The sequence below is a fragment of the Sitophilus oryzae genome, unplaced genomic scaffold (assembly GCF_002938485.1).
Source record: "Sitophilus oryzae breed Bouriz unplaced genomic scaffold, Soryzae_2.0 scaffold_935_pilon_pilon, whole genome shotgun sequence".
NCBI classification, from domain to species: domain Eukaryota; kingdom Metazoa; phylum Arthropoda; class Insecta; order Coleoptera; family Curculionidae; genus Sitophilus; species Sitophilus oryzae.
In genome coordinates this window covers 1,161,540-1,188,573 of record NW_022147567.1, presented here as the reverse complement: position 1 = coordinate 1,188,573, position 27,034 = coordinate 1,161,540, and the positions used below count along the sequence as shown (strand labels likewise).

The window sequence follows — 27,034 nt, the reverse complement described above, 5'->3', positions numbered from 1 at the left end:
GTTTAATAATTCTGCACACATTATGAACATGTCACTCGTCACTTATTTTACGATTTACGACTAAAAGTTTCTTGATTCATTGATTTAAGACATTGATTTCATGATGATTAAACCCTATTAAATATTGCCTCTTGGGCTTTAAAATCTTATATAAGATACCTTATCAGTATCTGCTAAATTTCAAGAAATTGTTGAAAAAAATGTACGATGAGGCTATGCTCTTTCAGAATACAGTGTTCTCTATGTATACAGGGTGCTACAAATTCGAGGTACGAGCATTGGTATCTCGGAAACTGTAATAGATACGAAGATGGTTAAATTGGGACAAAGTTGCGCCATAGTTTAAGGAAAAGAGTAGTTGCACTCTCGCAAATATTTTCTGCCAGTTTTTGCAAGCTGGCAGGTTGCAAAGCGTTTCACTTGAATTCGGTCCGTCGAGCTGTGAGGTTCGAGCGTTGCGTCCGAGCACAGGGACGGATTGACAAAAAATGAGTGCCTTACTGTGCGCTGCTATTAATTGTGGAAATAATTCGAAAAATTGTTCTTTGAGTCTTTTTAGATTTCCATCGGATGTAAATCGGCAAGCTGATAGTAATTATCAATTAACATTTAATTATATTTGTTTATTTTAGAAGCTGAGATATTATGTAATTAATTAAATGTTATTATTTTTTTTAGCATGTGTGCAGATTTTAAAAATAGTTTTTTAGATATACAGGTTGTCTCAAATATGCGCATGAAATAGCTATTTATGTAACTAGTACCTAAAATGATGTTTTTTAGGACGAATCATTACTGTTTGCGGACGAGGCGTTAGCCGAGTCCGAAATAGTAGATGAGTCCTAAAAAACATAATTTAGGTACGTGTTACATACACTATTTTTTGTCATACGCTTTTTACAGTTTTTTAGAACGCATATTTGCAAATTTTCCATATTTGAAATTATAATGTTTGAAAAAGTTGGCTTATAAATTCATATCTTAGTAACGAGTTTGTTTATTTCATCGCATTTTGACATGTCATTCGAAATTTGTCACAAAATCACACAAATTCATCAACAATTTTAAAATGTTCCAAAATCCCGAACATATTGCTAATAAGGCCAAAGAAATCGTGTTGGATTTACTTCCTGTGAAGTCTCGTGCCATTTACCAGAAAGAATATGATGTTTTTAATGAATGGAAAGACAAAAATGGCGTATTCGTTGTAAATGAAGATGTATTGCTAAATTATTTCCACGAAAAGTAAGTACCTAGGTACCTATTTAAAAGAGGCTTTTAAATTAAAATATTCTTAAATTACAGTCACAAACATTCAAACCATCGTCAATTTGGTCGAAATATTCCATGCTGAGAGCAGTGTTAAGTGTTAAAGAAGATATTTATATTGACAAATTTCCAAAACTTATTGCTTTTTTGAAGAGGAATTCGGTTGGTTACGAGCCTAAAAAGTCTAAGGTTTTGTCGATAAAAGAGATCGGTGATTTTTTGGCCACGGCTAGTGATGAAACTTATTTACTTACTAAGGTAAGTTTGCGATAATGATTTTTAAAATAAATGCTTTTGATATTGTTAGTATTTAATAATTTAATTATAAATATATGTATAATTTTATGTGATTTTGTGACAAATTTCGAATGACAAAATAAAACAACCAAATAACGAATTTAGACATTTTAGTCCATAAAGGTTGCCATGACGACCTTTACGGCCTAGGCCGAAAAAGAAACATTTTACGGACTGAAATGAGTCCGTAAAATAGCTGTTTTTGGGAGCGTATGACAAAAATATTTTTTGGTCAGGGGATTTTCCATAAAATTTTCATTCCAATAATAATTTACGAGATAATTTATATAAATTGGTTTTTGAAACAATTTTAGAGTAAATATTTTGTACATCTAAAGTCTCCGCAAATTATTCATATTTTTTAATTGAAAGAATTTTATAATAGCATAATCTCTTATAAATTTAGTGGACTGTATTTTTTTTATGTTTTTTTATTTATTTTTATTATAAGTGGTCGTAATATAACAATATTCAAAATATTATAGACAAAATATTGAGTTTATATTTGAGGGAAGAAAAGTGCCACACCTAGCTTTAAACCACCGTAAATATACAGGGTGGCCCATTAGTGCGAGGAAGTCCAATATCGTCGTCGTTGTCGAAGATGTGAAAAAAGTTTTATTCATATGTTTCAAGGTTTATAAAGGGGTGCATCCTAAAAAAATTGTTATATACAGGGTGTCATAAAAAAAGTTATGGTAAAGTTAGTTTGATTTTTTTTATTATTTTACATCATTCTATATACATTATTCTATATTGGATATATTTTATGGCGTCACCAAAATCGCAATATTTAAAATGGTATATCTCAACTTTTTGAAATGCGACATTCTGTATATTATTTTTCTGTCAGATGCAGAATTAAAAAGTGAACATTTTTTTATTAATTTAAAGTGTTTCTAAATTTTTACCGCTGTCGCAGATATTCGCAGTATTATATGACATATGTCTCTTTCAACAGTAAATTTTTTTCAAAGCCACCTAATATGATCTTTGTCTATCTTGTCTTGTCAAAAAATGTTCATTTAATTCTACACCTGAAAGAAAAATAAAATACAAGGTGTTGCATTTAAAATAAAATGAGATACAACATTTTTTGACAATACAACATTTCATTGACGATTTTGGTGACGCCATAAAAAATATCCTGTATATGATAAAGTAAATTTTTTTACACGAATTTATTCCGATATCCTTCATGTTTAAGAAAACATAGCAAAGTATTAATAAAGTTATATTCACTCTAGTTTTTTACCACTTTTCGTATATAATGTTTTTAACCAAAGTTTTAGTAAATAAGAAATAGATTGGCAACACCGCAGTGTGCTTTAAATAAAGACAGTGTACTATAGCATAATTTTATGCCGAATCCAGTTATCTACAGAAAATTAAACTTGCTTTAAATAAAAAAAGTCATAGAAAATCTCTGAAATAGATAATAATATAAAAATATGTCATTATATATTTTTTCCGCATTTCTTCCCATCAGAAGATTTCCAGATACAGAAGAATTGTTACCTACACGAAATGTGAAAATATTCTGTTTTCGAGCAAGTTTTTACTCGATGATCATTTTTTTTATTTTATTTTATTGTGAACTCACATTTTCCTAAATACATATATCTGTGAAACTATGGCGAGTGCCACGTCTATACTTTGCCTAGTTAATAGACCACGACTATACAGCTACGTCGTCGGCTACGGAGGCGAGAACAAGGTCATATAAAGTGGCAGAAAAAGAACAAAGGATTTGACAAGGAGTAAAACTACTAGTTTCCTTAAACTATGGTTGCGCCTTGGGATGTTCACCAAGATGCAATCAAAAAAGTTTTAAAAAATTCAAGGATTGCTGAGTTTTTAGGAAAAAACTGATTTTTTTGAAAATCTATTTTATTTTTTCCTGTCGTTACTTTTTAGAAAATCAAAAAACTAATTACACATTCTCACAGCCACTTTATTAGGGCTATCTGACAGTATTTTTAGATTTTTAAATTAGCTGATAATTTGTGAGATACAGAGGCCAACTTAATTTTTTTAAATACGGACCTGCATTTTTTATTTCATATTTTGAAAGAACTCGGTCTCCTGAGTACACAGGTGCCCGGTGGCGTAGAGGTACAGGCTCTCGTCTACCAATCTCAAGGTGAGGGTTCGATTCCCACACCCGGCATTTCATCAGCCGACTATTTTTATTAAAATAAAAATAGTTTGGGTACCTAGATCGACTCAGCCTTAAATGAGTACTTGGGATTCACAATCCTGAGGTAATAATAGGCGGTTGAAGCGTAGAGTGCTAGCCACATTACCTTCCTTGTATACCGAACGGCTCTAGTATAGCAAGCTGTACCTTGCTACTCCCAAGGCGTTAAACGCTATATACGGGAGCTATATTATTATATTTGAACACAATTTATTTAAACTAATTTCAAGTCCGGCTCTGTTTTTTTTAAAATATTTAATCTATTCATCGTTACAGTATTGATAAGCTTTCAAACTTAATGTGGGGTAAAATATTGTATAGGGAAAATCAAATGCAATAAAATAATATAAAATAATTAATATAAATATAATATAAACAATCAAGTCATTTTCACGGAAGATGGATTGGAAATGGTGGAGCAGTATAATGACCAGCGAGGTTCCTGGACCTATCGTCAAGGGGCTACATTACTTCACGTCATTTGTAAAAGGGAAATCAATTCATCTCAACATTTACAATAAAGGGTAGGTACAAAATGCATTCGGAAGTATAAGAAGAAAGTTCAAAGAGCTAAAAAAAATTGAACGAAAAATAAGTTTGTGCAATAGGGAGGGTGGTAATCCTTTCGAGCACGTAGAACATTAGAAACTAGTTTGTAGAAGTTGATTAATTTATAATAACTACGTTTAATATTATGCATATTATTAAATCGCACACTGTGATTTCAAATTCACAATAAAAAAAAGTTAAAAATAATATCTTTAAATTTCTGACCTCGATATTATTTATTTCAATCTTTCAATTGGCTCGATTTACCTTATTCAATGTTAATTAACGCTGATCAATATTGTTGTGATGAATGTAATCAGATTAAATAATTTAAGAAACTAGAGTCAGACTTGAAATTATTTTAAATAATAATTCAATAGTTTTGTTGCTGTTAAGGTACCCAAAACAAAAAAAGTATAAAGTGTGGCATATCATTGTATTCAGGAGACCGAGTTCTTTCAAAACCTGAAATAAAAAATACAGGTCCATTTAAAAAAATTAAGTTGGCCTCTGTATCTCACAAATTATCAGTTAATTTGAAAATCTAAAAATACTGCCAGATAACCCTAATAAAGTGGCTATGAGAACGTGTAATTAGTTTTTTGATTTTCTAAAAAGTAACGACAGGAAAAAATAAAATTGATTTTCAAAAAAATCAGTTTTTTTCCAAAAAACTCAGCAATCCTTGAAATTTTTAAAACTTTTTTGATGGCATCTTGTTGAATATCCCAGTACGCAACTTTGCCCCAATTTAACCATGTTCGTATCTATTACGGTTATCGAGATACCAATGCTCGTACCTCGAATTTGTAGCACCCTGTATAGTAACTAGCTGATGCCGTATCAGTATTTTAACTATTTTTTAGGTTAAACACCATCCCTACACATTTCATTTTTTTTCACTTGTGTTCGTTTTTATACACTAGCAATTTGTTCTATACATCTATCAACAATTTTTGCGCGCCTCGTTTGACCACGTAATACAGTACGTAAAAAATAATTGCTGTCCTATCAACTGTCATATTTGGATTTCCAAAGCTTACCAAATATTGGACATGTTAAAAAAACTTATTATTTTTTAGAGATTTTGGCTATTAATGGATTAAAACTGGAATAACTGTATATATTTTTTCGCCCTATCTAGTATCTAGGTATAAAATTTCGAAATTGCGGATAAAAGAAAACAGAAACTTGACTGATGTTTTGCGAAACCAAGACGGCTTGTCTCGAAAACGTAAAAGAAAATTTCTGAAAACGGCATTTAATTGTCCGCGATCAATCTATATCAAACTACCAACTATAGGCTACCAACTAATAGATACAGTAGTTCTGCCGATATTGTCATTCTTAAATGACAATAACTGTAGAAATGTAAAAAAAATATGTAGAAAAAATTAAAATAATACGATTATTTTATTTTTTTACATAAATCGGTCATGATGATGTCCGATGAAGACATTGGGGTTTTCTTCACAGTTTCTTTCTTATTGTTGTTTTTTTTTGTTTTACAGATTTTTGTAAAACTTTCTTTTTTTATTCCAGTTGCTCGAAGATTGAACAGCAAAAAAATATGACGTTAATCAAAAGTAATAATAATTATAATATGTAGGTCCATGTCTCCAAAGAATAATATCTCAAAGAATGAAAACTATTATAAAAAACATCCACTAGAAAAGTTAAAAGTTTAAAGCAGTAAAAAATAAACCAATTCATAAAAGCAAACTATAAGAAGAAAATAAACATATTACTTTCGTTTCTTAGTAAAAATTGATTTAAACTTGTTTGCAAGATCTGAACTCTTTAGGATTTCGGTTTTTAATAGATTTATTAGTATAAAACAAATTCATACCGTTAAAGGCTGATATTACTCTTTAAAAAACACTATTATTCAAAAAATGCAACTAATATCATAAATAATAAAATAATTAACATTTCATAACTTAGAATTAAACAATCTAGGTACAAAACCGCAAGATTCAGCAATAAATTTCATGTGACGTTAATTTAAATTTATTAATTTATTTATGTTTTAATATCTGCGTTATTGCAAATCCCAGATAACATTATGAAAAAGCTACATAATGTCAGTATTTCATTATTGTCCTAGAGAAACTTTGATAATTATTTAATTTTTTCACTTCTTCTGGTAGTTTCAGTAGCCGAATAGTGAAACAATTAATTTTTTTAGTCGGTTCGACACACCATGGAACTCTGACCAGGGTTGGATCCTTTTAAATTTTATTATAGAAGTAATAAATTGATTTTTGCTGTTTTAATCGTTCCAGTTTAAGATATAATATAACTACACACTACATTAAGGGAAACGACCAGTTGTATGCGAGGGAAAATCGCTAATAGACCAATGAAGATATCGTGATACACTCTGACAGCTTGGGCGCTGTAAGAAGCATCACCATGTAATCAGTGAGATCGAAAACTCTGATGGGCTGCTGAGAAGCACTATCCTGGCTACGTCATATTTTAGGGATGGGAAACGCCTTTACGGCCGGACCGGGCCGGAGTGTGGGGATCTCCCTGCTCTACCCGGAGGGCCTACCCACTAAAAACTAAAAACCCATCTTTTCTTCGTAACCCTATCTAGGGCTAAAAATGGGGGTTGACCTTGGTCTAAGGTGATCCCATGACTACTGGTGTCTTTTTCAGAAATGTTTGTGGTTATCAATTCAAAATTTGTTAAGAAAATGTTCACTTTAAATAATAAGCATAAAAAGTTCTAAAAACAAACAAGTTTTCAGAGAGATATTAACATAGTAGAGAATCTTTCTCCGCAGACCTTTGACAAATACGAGCTTAACTTAAACAAAGGTTTAAAATTAGCCTTGTCCAACTCCAGTAGTGCTTTGGAGGAAATCGTCGTAGGTGTTGAAACTGCTTTTCAGTACCTCCCCGAAGGTTCCATTTACAAGAGAGGCTTTTAGAAATCAACTATCAAAAATTATCGTTTCAAGTAAATTATTAAAATTTAAGGAGCACAAGGTTCTACATAAAGCAAGGTCCAAATTCTGGAACTTCGACATAAAAACGTTACGCTTTCAAAGCGGTAAGCGAAAGTATTCGATTACCGGAACGCCATCAGGCAGTCGATTTTGGTATTCTCGTTGCCGTGCCAATCGTTTTCTGGATACGCGTTGAGCACATATTGGCAGCATCGCATTTTCTCAAGTATCTAATAGTCAAATGTGGATAAAACGATGAAAAATGTCAATGTTGCGTGAATTTCATAACCTATTGTTGAGTTATGTCAACCTATTTTTCTATGGACTTTTCTCTATTTTTTTTCTCAGCCTTTTCGATGTTTTAAACAATATTTATAGCTGCCAAGTTGTAAATTATCAATTACCTTATTGAGGAATTTATAGAAGAAGAAATATTTTTCACTAGAGAGTAAGAGATACAAAATCACAATTTTTTCTATTTTTACAGACAGTTCGACAAGCAAAACGATCCTCTAAGGCAGCCGTTTTCAAATCGCTTAGCGCAATGGGTAAAGACGTTAAGCACGTCAGTTGAGAATACCTAAATCGGTAGTTAAGTGCAAGCTAAGCGAAAATTACCGTCATATACGCTGAGTGTCTAAAAGCGCTTAGCGTTTTCTAAGTTACAGAATTCGGGCGCTGTGTCCGAACACAACGTGACATAAAAACGTTACGCTTTCAAAGCGGTAAGCGAAAGTATTCTATGAGCGGAATGCCAAGCAGCCGATTTTGGTATTCTCGTTGCCGGGTGAATCGTTTTCTGGAAACGCGTTGAGCACATATTGACAGCATAGCAATTTCTCAGGTATCTAATAGTCAAATGCGAATAAAACAATGAAAAATGTCAATGTTATGTAAAATCGCTATTTTTGGGGCTTACTCAACCGGGTCTCACAATGCAAATTCACCTCAAATATCCATTTAGTTGGTCATTGGCAAGCACTCTCTCATTGTACATGAAAATAACAAAACAAACATTTACTGATCTGGATAAAATTGATAGTTAAGTAGTAAGACTCAACCGGGGGTACTCCGCTCCCTAGCCACTGACATCACTGATATTCTATTCAATATATCCCATTCCATCTAATTCAAATATTATTCGGATCTATTGGTTAATAATCCTCAACAACTAGCTAGTGTCACCTGAAATAGTATAGGGGCTTCCCCCGGCGCAATTCTGCCGCTAAACAGATTCGCATCCCAATCGAATAAGCTAATTGGCGTAGCTCACTACCCCAACGCCGCATCGTCAATCGAGAAGACATTATGGAGACCTCAAACTCTCAAGACCAACTCGAAGGCAGGACGTCACAAGAGGTTTTCTTCCTGTGGTCAAACGACCCCGTTGGCTTACAGTCAAACGACTTGCAACTATGTTAGTCAAAAGACTCGCAACCCCCATTTGTCAGCTCTGTGACAAAACACAACACTACACAGCCGGTCGGCCTATCAACTACTGACTGACTTGCCGCGCGCCGGCAAGCTAAGCCTCCTCTTACATCACAGTTTTACCTGATCACAAATATTTACATCGCTTGCCAATGAATCATACTATTTTCTCTAATCGACTTTCAAATAGAGTGTTTTAGCATTACTAGATAAATAAATAGAGAGTTTCCGAAGGAATGCATATTGTTTATTAGAATAGTGAATAAATAAAAGCATTATTATGACGAACTTATTTTCCAAGTTTTACAGTTACGTGAATAACCTATTGTTTAGTTATGTCAACCTATTTTTCTATGGATATGTCAGTAGTCATAGCGACACTTGAGCCAGATAGACAGCCAGATATCCGATATGGATAAATAAGAGTGTGACGTAAATCAGGTAAGAACAGTTAAAATACGCTAATAAACGAGAATAAACACCACTTTGAACCGCTTTAAAATAGAAATAAACAGGTTTGAACAAAAAATGAACAGGTCTGTTGTTTTAAGCTAAAAAGCGGTTCAAAGCAATTCAAAAGCAGTTCAAAGTGGTTCTAACATGTTTATTCCTGTTTATTAGCGTATTTTAACTGTCCTTAACTGATTTACGTCACACTCCTATTTATCCATATCGGATATCTGGCTGTCTGTCTGGCGCAAGGTACGAGGGAAATGTTGAAGACCCTTCTCAGCATTTTCGATGTTTTGAACAATATTTATAGCTGCCAAGTCGTAAATTATCAATTACTTATTGAGGAATTTCTTGAAGAAGAAATATTTTTCACTAGAGAGCAAGACAACGTACAAAATCACATTTTTTTTCTATTTTTACTGACAGTTCGACAAGCAAAACGATCCTTTAAGGCAACCGTTTTCAAATCGCTTAGCGCAGTGTATTAGCGCAATGTCAGTTGAGAATACTTAATCGGTAGTTAAGTGCGCGATAAGCGAAAATTAAAGTCATATACGCTGAGCGTCTAAAAGCGCCTAGCGTTTTCTAGTTATCAGAATTCGGGCACATATCATTTGCGTCGCGAAATCGCCCATATGTTGCACATCTCCTTTTTTTTCTTCAATCAACGGTGTTAGTAATCCTTGTCATAATTATCAACTTAATGACGTGGAGGACTAAATGTAGTAGAGTAGAGTACTACGTAGTCTACTAGTAGAGTAGAGTACTACGTAGAGTACTAAATGTAGTAAAATCAAATTTTCCGATTCTACCCATCCCTGAATTCGATGCAACCTCGCCCACTTACCGTTAATTAAAATTGCCAAAGACAAATTGCGATTCCGCATTCGAGTAAAATAATTCATTTTTGAGCCTACATTATTTCGCAGACTATTCAAAACCTTCAATTTTTTCCTGCGTTTTCATTTATTCGCCCGACCGCAAACAACAACAAGAAAATGATTAAAGTTAATGTAATTGTTCGAAAACCGAGCTTGTGTATGTTAATTACTTTGGATGGATCGAAAAAAAAAGCACGAAACGTTGTAGTAGCTCGTTACGTTGCTCCTGTCATTGTTCTTGATTCGAAACTCAATCAAGTGCGAAAGAATTTCTGGTTTCTGTGTGAGAGTTTTTTTTGGTTGTATTGGTTTTGGTTCTGATTGGACTGTGTGTATTAGAAGGAATTCAAATCTCATTAGATTTTTATGTAATATTATTTCCAGGAAAAAAAGGCAATTATTGGAACGAATTTAACAAAAGTATGCCTTTTTATATATTTTTGAATTTTTATATTGTAATGTAGTAGGCAAATTAAATTATTAATTGAAAATTCTTTTTAAAAGCAAACTATTATTTAAATGCTATAAAAAAGGAAATACACTTTAAATTAACCATTTCAAATTTTGAAAAGGTTAAATATTATATCCCCAGATAATTTTATGCAAAAGTTGTATTAGAGTTTTTTGTTGTATTAGTTGTACTTTTGTCTAGAATTTCGTTCCATTTGGATCAGTCATTTAAAAGTTATCTGCAAACATCTACCTTCAAATTAGTAAAATTCATAATACGGTGCAGACAAAGCTACAATTAAAATACCAGCAAAAATGTGATTGTGTCATTGTCAAATTCGATGTCACATTTTGTTTACAAAAATTTGAAGGTACGAAATTGAGTAATTGTGTCTAAAATAATTAAAATTTTCGCAACTTCTGAAAAAGTTACTAGTCATCGTAACTTCTTTTTTAAAAAGGGCATTTTGCTGGAAATAATATTCCCGCTATGTTAGATTTGTTCGCAGCTCAGTCTCCAGAAAGCCTATACCTAATAAGTCAACAGTTTAAAGAATAAACCAGGCAGAGGTTGAAAACGGTATCAAGCACATGGAAGTGTGAAGACAAAAATAATTGAACAGAAAGAAAACAACAGTAAGTTGAATATTCTTCATGTTGAAGAAAAGAAAAACATTGACTCCCATCTATTGGGGATACAGTAGGAATAGACCACAGGATCTTTCGCCGAACGACTTCTTCCTTTGGAGAACACTCAAAAACCATCTTTATGAGCAAATTAAATATCGAAATTTAGATGAACTGAAAACGACATCTCTCCCCTTAACATTTTTGTATTGTGAGGCATGAATGTTACAATCATTTGGGGTATTGTTTGGCTGTGAATGGGGGATTATGTAAACATTTTATAGTTTAATAAAGTTCCTTTTGTTACAAATATTCCTTTTATTTGTAAATTATTGTGGATGTATGTGGTATGAGCAAGACCTGCGAGTGATCGAGTAATGAACAATACTATTCACATTCATTACTCAGTTCAACTAATTCTTTGTAGATGATTATTGTATTTCAGAAGAAAATGGAGACAGTGTCCTGTTAGAAACCCAGTGACAATCTGAAGATTGTTTTTACTTAAATCAAGAAAAATCTTTGATTTTTCTTGGTCGTAAGTTCTGAAGAACTTTTTCGAGTGTCTTAGACCGTTGGAGGCCTCCCATCTACCTTCAAATTTTTAGTAATTTGAAGGTAGACATTTGCAACTAACTTTTAGATATGCCTATTCCAAATAAAACGAAATTTTAGACGAAAGTACAACTTTAACGCCTTTAAAAACTAATAAAGTCTAATACAATTTTTGCATAAAATCATCTGGGGAGATAATATTTTACTTTTCCAAAATTTACATGAGACTATGTAATTTTTTCCACCTCAACCTCCAGATTGACTGGCCTAGGTGGCGCCTCTCATACGCCGCGAAAGCTCCAAGGAGAACGGTAGTGTATATCGTAATGAAATTTTGGCAGCATATGTAGGTTAACTGAAAGCATTTTATAAAAATATATAGAATTATACAGGGTGTCTTCAAAAAAGATACACATCAAAGTTGTATTTTTTTCTAATGGAACAGCCTATATATTAGTTGATTTTCGGATTCTACGAAAAAAATAAAGGTGAGTTTTATTAAAGAAGCTATACTTAAAATCTAAGTATTTTGACATATTTCACATTTTGTGAAAACGAAGAGTAAATTTTAAATTGCGATAACGGCTACCTAAATTTTAGTTGACCTTGTATAGCCCGATATTTAATTACAGTAACCATTGTATGTTAAACCAAATTGAAATTTGACCCGAAAAGTTATACAGGGTGAGACAAAATTAATATGGAACATTGGTCACCTTCAAAAGCAAGTTACTCCTTTATTTTAAATGGAACACCCTGTATATTATTCCGGCGTTCAATTGGGAATTTATATATCTTCAAAATATTATTAAGGTTGCCTACCCCTCAGACAAAGATTTTCCTAGATTTTTTAATTTTTATGATTTTGCGTAAGTAGATCTCTATTATTTGAAAAAATCTTTGGTGGCTGTGATATACCTTTTGTTAATTTAACAAAAATTAAAGATTGTTGAGATAAATAGTCAACGGTAATAAAAAGATATACGTTTAAAACATATTTTAATTATTACAGAATTAAAACTAGATATAAACCTATAATTCTGTGACAAAAATTAGCTAGATGAAACCAAATGCTCAAAACGCTTCCTTTCCTGTTAAACTGCATAAAATGATTGCTTTTCAAAAGGATCTTTATATTTAAAAAGGCATATGTGGAGTTCTACCTCGAAAAGTAGCTACAATCATTTCTCTCATGTTATCGACAATGGTTGGTCGAGTTTTGTAAACACTAATTGGTGAATGAACACTGCATTCACCAACTAATAGAATCATATCAATTCTCTCTGATGTAGGATGACTTTGCATATTAGGCAAGTTTCTGAGAAACGTTTTTGTTTTAACTGACACAAAATGATAACTAGTTGTTAAAGTTGGACTAAATAGACAGCTATGTTGAACTAACGTCAGACATATCACCAGCCACCTAGATTTTTATCAAATAATAAAGATCTACTCAGATCAAATCATGTAAATGGAAATATCTAGGAAAATCTTTGTTTGAGCGGTAGGCAACCTTAATAGTATTTTGAAGAGACATGAATTCTCCATTGAATATCGGAATAATATACTTGGTGTTTCATTTAAAAGAAAAGAGTAACATATTTTTGAAGGTGACCAATGTTCAATATTAATTTTGTCTCACCCTGTATAACTTTTTGAATCAAGTTTTAATTTGATTTGAAGTATTATATTATTGAATTAAAGTTAATTTAACTACATATTAGGTTATACCGGGTAAATTCCAGTTTAGGCAGCTTTTATTGTAATTTAAAAATTGTTCTTTATTTCCAAAATGTTAAATATGTCAAAAACCTTACATTTAAGTCATATTCTTATAAAATTCTTAGTCTTATAAAGCTCACCTTTATTTTTTTGCCAGAATCCGAAAATCAATTAATATATAGGGTGTTCCATTACAAAAAACACAACTTTGATATGTAACTTTTTTTGCGGACAGCCTGTAGAACTCTCTATATTCTTTAAAAGTGCTCTGAATTAACCTAAATATGCTCACAAAATTTCATTTCAATACAAACTGTCGTTCTTCTTGGAACCTCCGCGGCGTATGAGAGGCGCCGCCCTGTATAGATCTAATAGCCAAACACCGTCAAAATTGAAGAAACAAGTAAGAGAATTCGAAGAAAACCTGGCAACGTTGTCTATCACCTTGACAAGGTCGAAATGAAATGAATTTCTTTCTATTTGCATTGGGCGGGCGTTATCATTTTAATATTTATAAAGGAGAATGCATCCATACATTCGGCTTGAAAAATGTCTTGAAATGATGTATGCATGGCTTGTGAGAACAAAACACAAATAAATTATTAATGCGGACCTGAATGGAAAAGAATATTGAATTATTTTCGTATATAACGTCATATTAAAAGCTTAAAGATAAACATTTAATAAATTGATATAGAATAGAATTTCATAATAAAATTTAATGAAATAATGTCAAAACTACTTATACATAAAAATAATAAAAAAAAGTTTCGCCCGAGCAGGGACTTGAACCCTGGACCCTTGGATTAAAAGTCCAATGCTCTACCGACTGAGCTACCCGGGCAGATGTGTAAAGCTTTTTAAAAAGCGTTCTTTACACAAGCACGCCCGGAGATTAGTTAAAAATATAGTACGTATCCTAATAAATTTGTGTCATATCGCAAAAAATAAAATAGAATGAATATCAGGGCCAGGAAATAATAAAAAAATAATATTTTTAATTTTCTTTATACAGGGTGGCGCACCTCATTCGCCTAGGTCAATTATACAAAAACGGAAGGATGTAGAAACAAAATATTTTATGCGTATATGTGGGAAGACAATGTGCATAACTTAAAATTATTTTGAAATGTAAAAGGTGTGTCAGAACTAAGATCATAAGAACTCTTAGATCATATTTTATTTCATTTTTGGATTGTAGGACATAATATACAGGGTGTTTCAAAACAAATGCGAAAAACTTCAGGGGGCGATTCCTTGTTTAAAATAAAGGATAGTTTGCTTCATAAACGTTGGGTCAAAAGTCAACCATTAGGGAGATATCGCGGTACAAAGATGGCGGAAAAATAATGTTTTTATTTTTTATCTTGAAAACGAAAAGAGATAGACTAATGAAATTTTATGGGAGCATTACTGTTATGAAAATACACTTTCTGGTAATTTTTTCACTTTTTAAAATGAGTGGAAGGGTTGAAATAAACTACCCCTATCATTCTTGTTAACGAAATTTAAAGAAAAAATCTTATCAAACACATGCAAAAAATTAATTTGGATAGCTTGGTTTGTTTAGAAACTGTTTATCTCTTGGTTTCTTTGATAAAACTCGCCGATTTGAAATTAAAAAATAAAATGTAAAGCATTAGATGTCAGGATAAAAAACATTTTTAGATAAAGAATCTAGTGATAATAACGATAATAATAAGAATCTAGATAATAGCGTATTGCAGTAGAGTAATGTCAATAAAATAATATTAGAAACATCCCCTAAAAAGTGACAGCGACCGACTAGATTTTATCCTAAAAAAATTAGAGCAGCCCACTAGATTCTCTATCTAAAAATGTTTTTTGTCTTGACATGTAATGCTTTACATTTTATTTTTTAATTTCAAATCGGTGAGTTTTATCAAAAAAAACATAAGAGATAAAAAAGTTTCTAAACAAACTAACTATCCAAATTAATTTTTATTAATTTTTTTGCATGTGTTTGATAAGCTTTTTTTTGAAATTTCGTTAACAAGAATGATAGGGGTAGTTTATTTCAACCCCTTGCACTCATTTTAAAGGTTTAATATGTCTAAAGGGTTTCTTTTAAGGGTTTAATATGTCTAAAAGCTCTGGTTTTTAGATAATTTAAAGATATTTAAATATGCATGCATATAATAAAAAAGTTTGTTAACACCCTGTACAGGGTGGGTCTCAAATTGGACGCTTTTAAAGGGAAACACCCTTTTCTATAGGAGATAGAGGAAAACTAATATCGGTGTCTGGAGCTCAATTTTTATCAAAAACATGATGGTGAAAACCGCACATCGATATCTGTTACCGTTTATGCGTTACGGGGTGTTTTTCAAAAATGTGCATTTTTAACAAATCGCTGTAACTTTTTTGCTATGGAAACTTTTCTATTTTTGTGAAAACATTTCCAAAGCACTTTTTTACGTAGAATTTAATGGTTTAAGTATATTATTTTTAAAATTAATAATTTAAGAGTTATCAACAGAAAAAATTATTTCTTATTTGAGACACCCTGTATATTTTGAATTATGTAAAAAGAACCTAAAATTACCTTTCCAAAAATATAGCACACTTGATATTTTGTTATAATCCCCTTCGAACTACGGAATTTTTATAAGTTCGCCACTTTTAACTAGTAGGCTTTGAACCCCTTATTGATGATCTGCCCCTAATGGAACTCGAAAACATATTTTTCCAGCCAGACAAGGCACCGCCTCAGGACGCTGAAGTTATCGGCAAATGTTTGCAGTCAATTTCCTATAGAAAAGGGTGTTTCCCTTTAAAAGCGTCCAATTTGACCCACCCTGTACATTACTTCTCAGAATTAATTCTTGTGCTGACAGAGCTGCAAGGTCACAAAAAACTTAAGTCTTTTATTGATTTAAATCATTTTAATGACTTAAGTCATCTGGTTTTAAGTCATTTTCCAAAGCTGACTTAAAACTTAAAATTTAAGTCTTTATGAAAATGATCTATGATTTAGGCCCGTATTTATAGTTGCGTCTCGAGACGCCAAGACGGTCTTGGGCTCTTGTGAGCGGAATCCACAGAATACACGAGCAAACTTCATTTTGGAGATTGCGATTTTCATTTTGGAGATTGTCATTTTGGATAGTTTATGTGATCTGTGGATAGTTTCTTAACCCAACTTTTTTTGTAAACAAAGTAAATCCCTTGTAAATCCGTTTTGTCTGATTAAACAGTTTTGAATATGTTGGAAGAGTTTGAGGATATTTTGGACCATGTGGAAGAAGAAAATCGTCTTCGAGTTCCAAAAAGATATATACGGGATGCAGGAAATCCAATAGAAATGTTTAGCGAGGGGGGATTTATGCCGATATAGGTTTAACAAGGCTACAATTACAGAAACTATTTTACCTCTTATAAATTGAAGACTTGCAAAAACCTACCAATCGTGGTTTACCCATTCTCCCCGTTATTCAATTACTAATTTGTTTTATGAGTTTTCTAACAGTTTTATGCGACTTGTAATTTTCAGATGGTAAATGGAGACTTGCGTGGTGTTAGCCAACCTACAATAAGCCAGATTATCAAGAATAATGCAATAATGTGGAAGTATTTCAAAATTGCAAATGTTTTTTTAGTCTAAATGTTCAGGTCCCAAAAGGGAAATTATGGATATTATAGTTGGATGTCCAGGGTCAAGTCATGATAGTGTTATATTCGATCCAAGTAATTTAAGAATGCTAATGGAAAGGAGTGATATTCCTGGTTTACTTCTTGGAGACAATGCATATAGATGTAGGCCATTTCTATTGACTCCTGTTCTACAGCTAGGTAATCAATAAGAAACCAGGTATAACTTTGCCCATAGAAGAACGCGAAATGTTGAAAGGCTATTTGAGACTTGGAAAAACGTCTTCCATGTCTCCTAAGTTTACAAAACAACTGTTGCTATTATTTGTGCAACAGCTGTTCTTCATAATATTGGTTTAAGGGAAAATTTAGATAATTTTGAAGATGCTAATTTACACATTCCAATTATAAATAAAAAGGAAGAGGGTTAGATTTTTGAAGAAATCTTATTCAACATTTTGCAAATTAATGTATTTATTGTACCGTATGATCGAGAAAAAACGGCGTCAACGATGGCTATGAAATGAAGATCGCTGTGATTTTATATGGGAAATGTCATCGATCGTCATTTCCCAGCCAACTGGACGCCATTTTTTTTCGATCATACGGTATTAATATATGTATATCTAGTAATTATGTAATATGTTAAGTAATGTTCCAAGGTAACTAGTACCTATATAATAATTTTATTTACTTTTCTATTAGTGTTAAGTTAGTATTTATATATTTACATGTAACATAATTGTAAGTAATTCCTTATAGTCTTTTATTAGTTATCTTAAAAATACTGTTTTTCTATACTTAAATAATATATGATTTCTTAGTAGTTTTACGCTCACTATGACCAGACAGCTAAGTGCATGTTTTAACTGGTCACACAGAATTTTCCCACTAATACATTAAAACTAAAAAAAATGTCTTTTTATTTTCATCATGAATATTTACATAAATATCATATCACCTAATATACAATATTGGATGTATACACCGTATACCTATAATTTTCAAGATTTTATTGCTTGGTGTAAATTCTGTATTCTTATTGAGTTGACCACTCAATATAAAGTCGATACTCCATATTTTATAATTTTATTTCAAATAATATTTCACAATACACATTCTATGATTATTGTGTTTTTACTGCTTCCTTATTTCTTGTCGTCTAGATGACATTCTTCTCTCTTCTTTTTTTGCTAGTCTGCTAGCCTATACATTTTTTTATACTTCCTTTGTTCCATTTCTATATGTTCTTTGACCTCTTCTCTTTTCATTCTCTACTGTCAATAATCATATATAATAACTAATAACAAATAACAACAATAAATATCATTTATGGTTGTATCACACAAATTCACTCAAATGTTCTGCTATTAAAATGGACACCCTCTTGATAATCTGGCTTATTGTAGGTTGGCTAACACCATGCAAGTCTCCACTTACTATCTGAAAATTAGAAGTCGCATAAAACCGTAAACAAATTAATAATTGAATAACGGGGGGAATAGGTAAACCACGATTGGTAGGTTTTTGCAAGTCTTCAATTACAAGAGGTAAAATAGTTTCTGTAATTGTAGCCTTGCTAAACCTATATCGGTATTTAAATTCCCCCTCGCTAAACAATTCTATTGGATTTCCTGCATCCTTTATATATCGTTTTGGAACTCAAAGACGATTTTCTTCTTCTACATGGTCCAAAATATCCTCAAACTCATCTAACATATTCAAAACTGTTTAATCAGACAAAAAGGGATTTATTTTGTTTACTAAAAAGGTTAGGTTAAGAAACTATCCACAGATCACATAAACTATCCAATATGACAATCTCCAAAATGAAAATCGCAATCTCCAAAATGACGTTTGCTCGTGTATTCTGTGGATTCCGCTCTCAAGAGCCCAAGACCGTCTTGGCGTCTCGAGACGCAACTATAAATACGGGCCTTAAATTTTATTCCGAAATAGAAAAAGCTTTAAGTCTTTTTAGAAAAGACTTAAGTCATTAAAAAGATTTAAGTCTTTTTATAAAAGGTTTTTTATATAACAGTGCAACATTTCTTTGTAATTAATAAGAAAACGTAATCTGTTTATATACCGGGTGAGTCTTAAATAAGTGCAAATATTTTAAAGTATATAATATATCGACCCCACAAACAGCAAAAAAAATTGAAAATTTGGAATTTTCTAGCAAAAGTTTTTTTACATTTTTAGTTAAAAAACATAATTTCTTCATAATATGGCAACATAGATACTATAAAAAAATAGATTACATTTATAAGAAAGAAATCACAGAAAAGATCCAGTGGTTCTCAAAATTTAAGCTAAACATCATTTTGTTTTTAATTCTCAAAGTAAAATATCTCGATTATTTTGGACTTATTTGAAAAACGGTAAAGAGAAAATATGTGTCTTTTATCGAGATCTACCAACCCTGAAAATATTAGCACTTATTTAAGACTCATCATGTATAATATGTTGTAGTACATTTTAAGTAAATTGAAGTAATTTAATCTTTTTTTAACTTAATGCGTTATAAATGATTTGAAACTCGTTTCCACAAAATTACATAATTGTGTTGTTTAATATGATACCTACTTTTCTTTTAATAATCCACTGACGAGCGACGTAGTGATAATAATAAATGACATAGAGGTCCTTGTCCTCTAAAAGAGTGCATTGTTCTTGTTTACATTAGCTCTGTTGCCAGTGGTAATATTAGTACTAGAAATTACTTTCTTATACAATGTGAAATAATATTACAATATATTCTAACTAATTCAACAAATTACCTAATTTTCACTAATTTGTCTATATTTTCTATCGATAGTGCAATAGTCTAACAAAATTTTTGTCTCTTAAAAAAAATTCAAAAGATTCCAAATTTTCAAATTTTTTTTTTCACGAAAAAAACCTCAATCTTTTTTCTGGGGTCGAAATGCCCCTGAAAATATTTGCACTTATTTAAAACTCACCCTGTATATCTTTCCTTCTTAGTTGCTTGACAACTTAAATTCTGTTCAGTTGTATGTCAGTCTTCTATACAGGATGCTTTAAAAAACATGTACTCTCGTGGAGAGGTTCCTCACGTAAAAACAAGATTTATTTTTCATATCAACCTAGGTCGGATTCTGGTTTGTTTCGTAGCTACAGGGTGTTGAAGTTTTATTAATCTTTCGATTTATTATAATTTTCTTCCAAGTACTTTTAGTGATTCGAATGAAATTTTGAGGGTAAAAGTTACTATAAGATAAGTGGTACATATTTTAATGCTAAAAAAGTAATAAATAAAGTAGTAAAGTAGTAAGTAATAAATTCATCAGGGATGTGCATATAGGTCATCACTAGAATATTAAAAAAATGTACGCCACTGACTTTTTTTCATTTGATATCAAAATTGTGTAGGCCGTTTAATACCAATTAAAAGTTCCTTTGATATTTTGATATTTGAAAAAAATCCCTTTGATATTTTGTCGAACTCAGCCTCCTTGATGAGATAAACGCAATTTTATTAACCACAATTAATAAAATAAAAATAAAATTAATAAATTATACAGGGTGTCCCACAAATAAGTGCAAGTATTTTAAGAGGTGGAAGATCTCGATAAAAGAAACATATTTTCTCTTTATCCTTTTTCAAATAAGTCCAAAAAGCGGAGTTATTTTATTTAAAAATAAGTCTTATTTTATTACGTCAGGAATTACCCACAAAATATTTCACATGTTTTTTGAAACACCAATAATATAATATTTTTATAATACATGAGTGGCTAATAGGCAGTAGACACGGCATAAGAATTATTGTCTCCTTCTCAATTGTAAATTTGATGGACATTTTGAGAATTGAAAGAATTTTATTATGGTTTTGAGAATTGAATTGTTGTTCCATTCCAAATTATGAAGTTATAGTCAACATATCTAATAGATCTATTTCAGAGACTCTATTCTCAAGAAGAATAGTAAAAATATTCTTGAATATTTTTTGTCGCTTTGGTCTGTACGTATGTATGTCCGGTTTTACAGCGTCCTTCGTCGTCCTCCGGTCTCCATGCGCCATCGTCTATTGTCCCAATCTCCTGGTAGTAGGTTCCTTTCCGACATGGCTCTGTCGATTCCTTGATTCCAGGAGAGTTTAGGTCGGCCTCGTTTACGTCTGTCTGTAGGGGTCCACTGCAACACTTGCTTCGGTATTCTATCGTCAGTTGTACATGGCCGTACCACTGCAGTTGTTTTTCTTGTATATCTTGTACAATGTTACCCTCCACCTTCATTTTTTCACGTATTCTCTCGTTCCTAATTCTGTCTAAACGGGTGATTCGAAGATTCGCCAGAAGGCCATTTCGGTCGACAACAACTTCTTTTTATGTTTTTCGCTTAACTGCCATACCTCAGAGCCATATATAACATTACGCTTTTCAGAATCGCGTTATAAATCCCTAGACCAAAGCACCGAGTTCAGCGCTCCTATCACCTTTCTGCCTTTACCAATCCGTTCCTCGATTTCCTTTTCGCATCTCCCTTTGGTTGCGATTTTTACCCCTAAATACATATATTCTTCTCAAGCTTCAATTTTTATATTGTTATTTAATACTAGGTCTTCCAACTCGCCACCAACACATATATATCTTGTCTTCTTCTTGTTTAGCTCCAGTCATCATTTCTCTTACTCCTCTATCAGTTTTCTGGTCATGTATTCTAGGTCTTCTTTGTCTTGGGCCATTACTATCTGGTCACCGTCGAAATGCAGAGTATACAGGGAAAGGTTGTCATTAATAGGTATTCCCATCTGAGAGCACTTCTTACGCCAGTGCTTAAGAGCTTCTGATAAGCAGATTTTAAATAAAGTTGTGGACAGACAACAACCCTGTCTTAGACCTTTTGATATTGGGAATAATTCAGCTAGAGTTGGGCCTATTTTAATTCTTGCGGAACAATTGCAGTAAAGTTGCTGTATTAGTGTTATATTTATTGGGCTTTTTTCGAGAACTTCCCATAGTTTCTTAATTGGTACCGTATCATAAGCCTTACTACGGTCCACAAACAGGAGATGAATTTGGTCGTTATTCGTTGCCCTCTTTTTCTCAATGATCTGAGTTATTGGAAAGATATTATCAATGCATGAGCGGCCTGCTCTGAACCCGGCTTGTTCTTCAATCTCATGGGGGCTAAATTCATCTTCTATAAGGGTTTTAAGTATTTTTCCGTGCAGTCTGCTAAGAGTGTCAGACACAGCTATACATCTGTAGTTAGTGCAAATATCTTTCCTTCCTTTTTTGTGGATCGGAGTTATCCATGACGTTTTCCATGAATTAGGTATGGGCTCCCCGTTAATATATGTAGAGAAAATACAAGCGAGAATTTCTTTTAAAATTTTCGGTCCGCATTTCAGAAGTTCCGCTGGTATTCCTTCAAGACCACCAGACTTTCCGTTTTTCATTGCAATTAAAGCCTTTTCAACCATATCTACACTCACCCTCATATATGTTCCTCGAGTTCTATATGCTGTTGGGGACATCATTTCATATAAAGGGCGACTTTCTTTCAATTCATTTTTATAATGTTCTTGGAATTTATTTAGGCTGATAGAAGGGATATTTACTTTAGGTGATTTATCCGATCTAAGGTTATTTATAAATTTCCAAGCTCCATTTGATTTTGAGCCTCCTAGAACTGAGTTAATTTCAGCACATTTTCTCTCCCACGTTTCATTCCTTTCTTTGTTTAACAATTTCTTGAAAGTAGCGAGCTCCTTTTTGTATTCTGTCCTGTCTTCAGGTGATTTTGTACATATTCATTTGTGATATGCTTTTTGTTTTACGTTTTCCTGTTCTTCCAATTCTGTGTTCCATCCATCGTTATCAGATTTTTCTCTTGTATTTTCTTCGCCTAACAATCCTTGTTACTTGCTGCAACTTTCAGAGCGTTTACCACATATGTGTAGGTATAGTTCTTTTGGCGACTTTTCCTTGTATTGGTCATCTAGAATTACTTTTAGACGATTTTGATATAGTAATTTAACACTACTTTCTTTTTTAATAAATATGTTTTATATATGATGGTCTTGATTTTTTCTGTGAGATCCGTCGTGCTGTCATTTACATTGCTGTTATGTTTGTATTTTATTTTCATTTTTGACTTCACTAAGTAATGGTCACTACCACACTCCACACCTCTGTAAGCTCTCACGTCCTCGATTTTGCATTCAGTGTTCTGTTTAACAATAATATAATCTATAATTGATGTAAGTTGTCTAGTTTCTTGGTGCCAGGTGTATTTATGGATGTTCTTATGTTCGGAAAATCCATTCATGATTCTTAGTTTATTTCGCTTTTTCCTAAGAGCGGTAAAAAATAAGTATTTCTCTATACCATTGTCTTATACAGTTCGACGAAAAAAACCTCTTCAAGCTTAATTCATAAAAGAAAACGCGGACCTCGCCTCTGCCGACCATTTAAATAAATCAAACCGTGTTTGTGTGTGTATGTGTACATAAAAGGGTGGAACAATCGGAGGGCTTAAAACGTATAATTAACCGGTAGCGTACGGATAAATAATTAAATCGCATCGATTATAGCGGTCGCCGCCGCTCTGTAGGGACGGTTGTTTTAATTTGACGTTTTAAGTATGGACCCGGTGACAGGCCGGTGATTATTTTCTTTTTCTGTTCTGCGGAGCGGGCCTCAGTTCTAATGGCACGGTAAGGGTCAATGAAGGAAAAAGGGTACGCGTATACGAGTGACAAGGTATTTTGGCAGATGTTTAAGCAGAAGTAAGTATAATAAAGTTGATTTTGTTTTTGTCTTATTCTACTAGTGGAGTAAAAACGACATGAAAATGTGCCAAAATATTTTTTGGGGGTACTACTACTACATGACCCCTACACAGGCTGACAAATTAGGGCTTTGTGTATATGAAATGACTAATTACGACCCCTTTGGAGGGGTCAGACAAGTTTTACGAATGAGGCGAATGCTATGAGATGTTGTCGCGTGTGGAGTGCTTTAACAACATCACAGAACTAGATGAAATGTTAAATGAATTATATCTATCAGCGGCAAAGATAGGACTGGACATAAACTTTAATAAAACAAAATCACTGAGTTCTGAAGATACCAACATATATATATATATATATATATATATATATATATATATATATATATATATATATATATATATATATATATATATATATATATATATATATATATATATATATATATATATATATATATATATATATATATATATATATATATATACGTAATCACACTAACGTAATAATAAAAACATGACACATGGCAATTAATATAATTCCAAATTAAAAATGGATAAGAGTTTTCATTCATAATAGTAATACAGATATATTTCAAAGAACTTTACTTAAAATTAAGTTTTTTAATTTTGTACTAGTTTATAGCACTTGGTGGTATAACTTGACAAAATAATATCAATCATTAAATAAAGCATAAACGAACCAATAAATAAACAAAAGGTTAATTTATTTAATAAAACGTACAACGTACGGCTTTGTATGCCGATTGTCGTGTGTATGAAGAATAAAGTCAACGTTTGTTCAGTACAATACGATATACTGAAAGAGAAAAGACTATAAAATACGGGAGAAAATGAGAAGTTTATTACCTATCCACTTAATCCGGATCGGTCGACAATAGAATTTGTGATATTTACAACATTATGTAATTAATTGATTATCGGTCCTATTATGTAACTGAGGATGTACGTAACTAAGTAATAGAGCATATTTTTTGGTTAGTTTATTTAATGAAGCGTACACACGGCTTTGGTTGCTGATTCTCGTGTGTCAACGTATTCAGTACAATACGATATATTGAGAGAGATGCTGATGCACTATTACGTAGACACGTACATCCTTAGTTGCAAATTCTGTTGTTGAACAATGTAATCAGTATGATTACAGATTAAATAATTATGGAGGTGCATATGAAACATTAAACGATTCATCATTGTGTTAAGTTATACCACGTAATTTAACAAAAAAAACAATCATTTAATGTCTCACTTCACACTGGCTCACTCCATTATTATTTAATACTGATTAGAATGGTCGACAATAGAATTTGCACCATTTACTACGTAATACAGCATATTTTTTGGTTAGTTTATTTAATGATATAACCGATAATGTACACACGGCTTTGGGTGCCGATTGTCGTGCACAGAGTCTATAGACTCTGTGATTGTATAAATGAACAAAGAGAAAAGAGCAAGAATTTTCCCAAGCGTATGAAGTTGAGCTCCGGATTAAGTGGATAGGTAATAATTTTCTCTCCCCGACTTACAAGATTGCCATAGCGATTCACTTCTAGACATGTAGGTAAATGATGACTAAAATAAACGACCCAAGATTTTCTCTTGCCGACCAGTATATTATCGTAGTCTTAAAGAAATTAGAATAAAATAAACTATGTTAAATGTTCATGTATACTACTGAAATGAAGATAATATATTTAAGCTAAATGTAATCTATTACAGTTGTAGTAAAATGAGTAACTAATTGTTGAAAATCCAGATCCAACCCTAGAGGCCACATTTTTTTGAAACGTCTACTTATGCGGTTTGAAATTTTGATGCAAAATCTGGCAATACCGCTCAGAAGAAATGTTCCCACCCATACCCACCCAACTTTTTTCTCTTTTTAATACATTTGATTTGCCATTAAGCTGCCTACATCACTGTCTTACACGTTAAAATCCTATACACAGAGTTGACCTGTCCCGATGTGTATATATATACGGGAGATGCACTAATATCTCACCGACACTTTACGACATCGTCTGCAGATATAGAAGAAGTTTTGCTTGCCGTATCGGTGAGAACCAGCCCCTGGACAGTCCACCTGATGAAGGGTAGGCCCAGAAACCGGTTGTGGGAGTGGAGCTTGGTTCCCCCCTTTACGACAAGCAAAACAATTTTCTTTTACTTTTATTTTTTTTTAATTTTTTTCTCTACTTTCGATTTTTCGAAATTAGAAAAAATACACAGCTAAAGGCAAGAAAATATTATTTATTTATATATATATATATATATATATATATATATATATATATATATATATATATATATATATATATATATATATATATATATATATATATATATATATATATATATATATATATATATATATATATATATATATATATTATATATATATATATATATAAATATAAAACCAAACCAAGTCTAATATTGTGGCCTAATTACACATATATAATATATATATATATATATATATATATATATATTATATATATATATATATATATATATATATATATATATATATATATATATATATATTATATATGTGTAATTAGGCCACAATATTAGACTTGGAAAAGAAAACCAACACGCAGAAATTACAAGGTTTTCTACAATCATGACTTGAGCACAAATACGAAACTTGCAGTGTACCGAGCAATAATAATCCCCACCATGTTATATGGAAGCGAAACCTGGGTGCTCTACCGCCGGCACATGAACGCATTAAACAAGTTGCAACAGAGACACCTTAGACAACTGTTAAGACTCAAATGGTACCACCATGTCCCAACCGTATCTGTCCTTGGTCACGTATGCAGGATGCAGGAAAACCGCCTACCGAAATCTCTTCTTTTCGGTGAGCTTGTAGACGGTAAGAGGAAACATCGGGGAGGACCACTCAAAAGGTACAAGGATATTTTCCACGAAAACTTAAAGTGGGAGGAAGCAGCGCAGAATAGAACGCAATGGAGAAGAATTGTAAACTCAATTAAAAATGACAAACAAAAAGTAAAGAGACCTTTGTTGTCTCTTCTGATGCGTGTCAAATACTCGTCAGCGAGTCCACTCCAACGCTGATCTCGCTATATTACCATCAGGTTTCCACAAGGTGTAACCTATCCAACCTCATTTTCTTATGCGAATTTCAATGCCTACTTCTTGTTGGTTTGTAACATGAAGCAGATCGGTATTGCGTATAGTGTTTGGCCAAAAGATTTTTAGTATTTTTCTCA

The 27,034-nt window shown here is 32.2% G+C and overlaps 1 protein-coding gene and 1 non-coding gene across 3 annotated transcripts in view; both read right to left on the bottom strand.

Annotated features, from left to right (window-relative positions):
• The window catches only part of LOC115890875 (methyltransferase-like protein 9), a 437,961-nt gene that overhangs the window by 175,435 nt on the left and 235,492 nt on the right, over positions 1-27,034 (bottom strand). The gene's annotated exons all lie outside the window — the stretch shown is intronic.
• On the bottom strand, positions 14,163-14,235 carry Trnak-uuu. Its single transcript has one exon. It is a non-coding gene; the product is annotated as a tRNA-Lys (tRNA).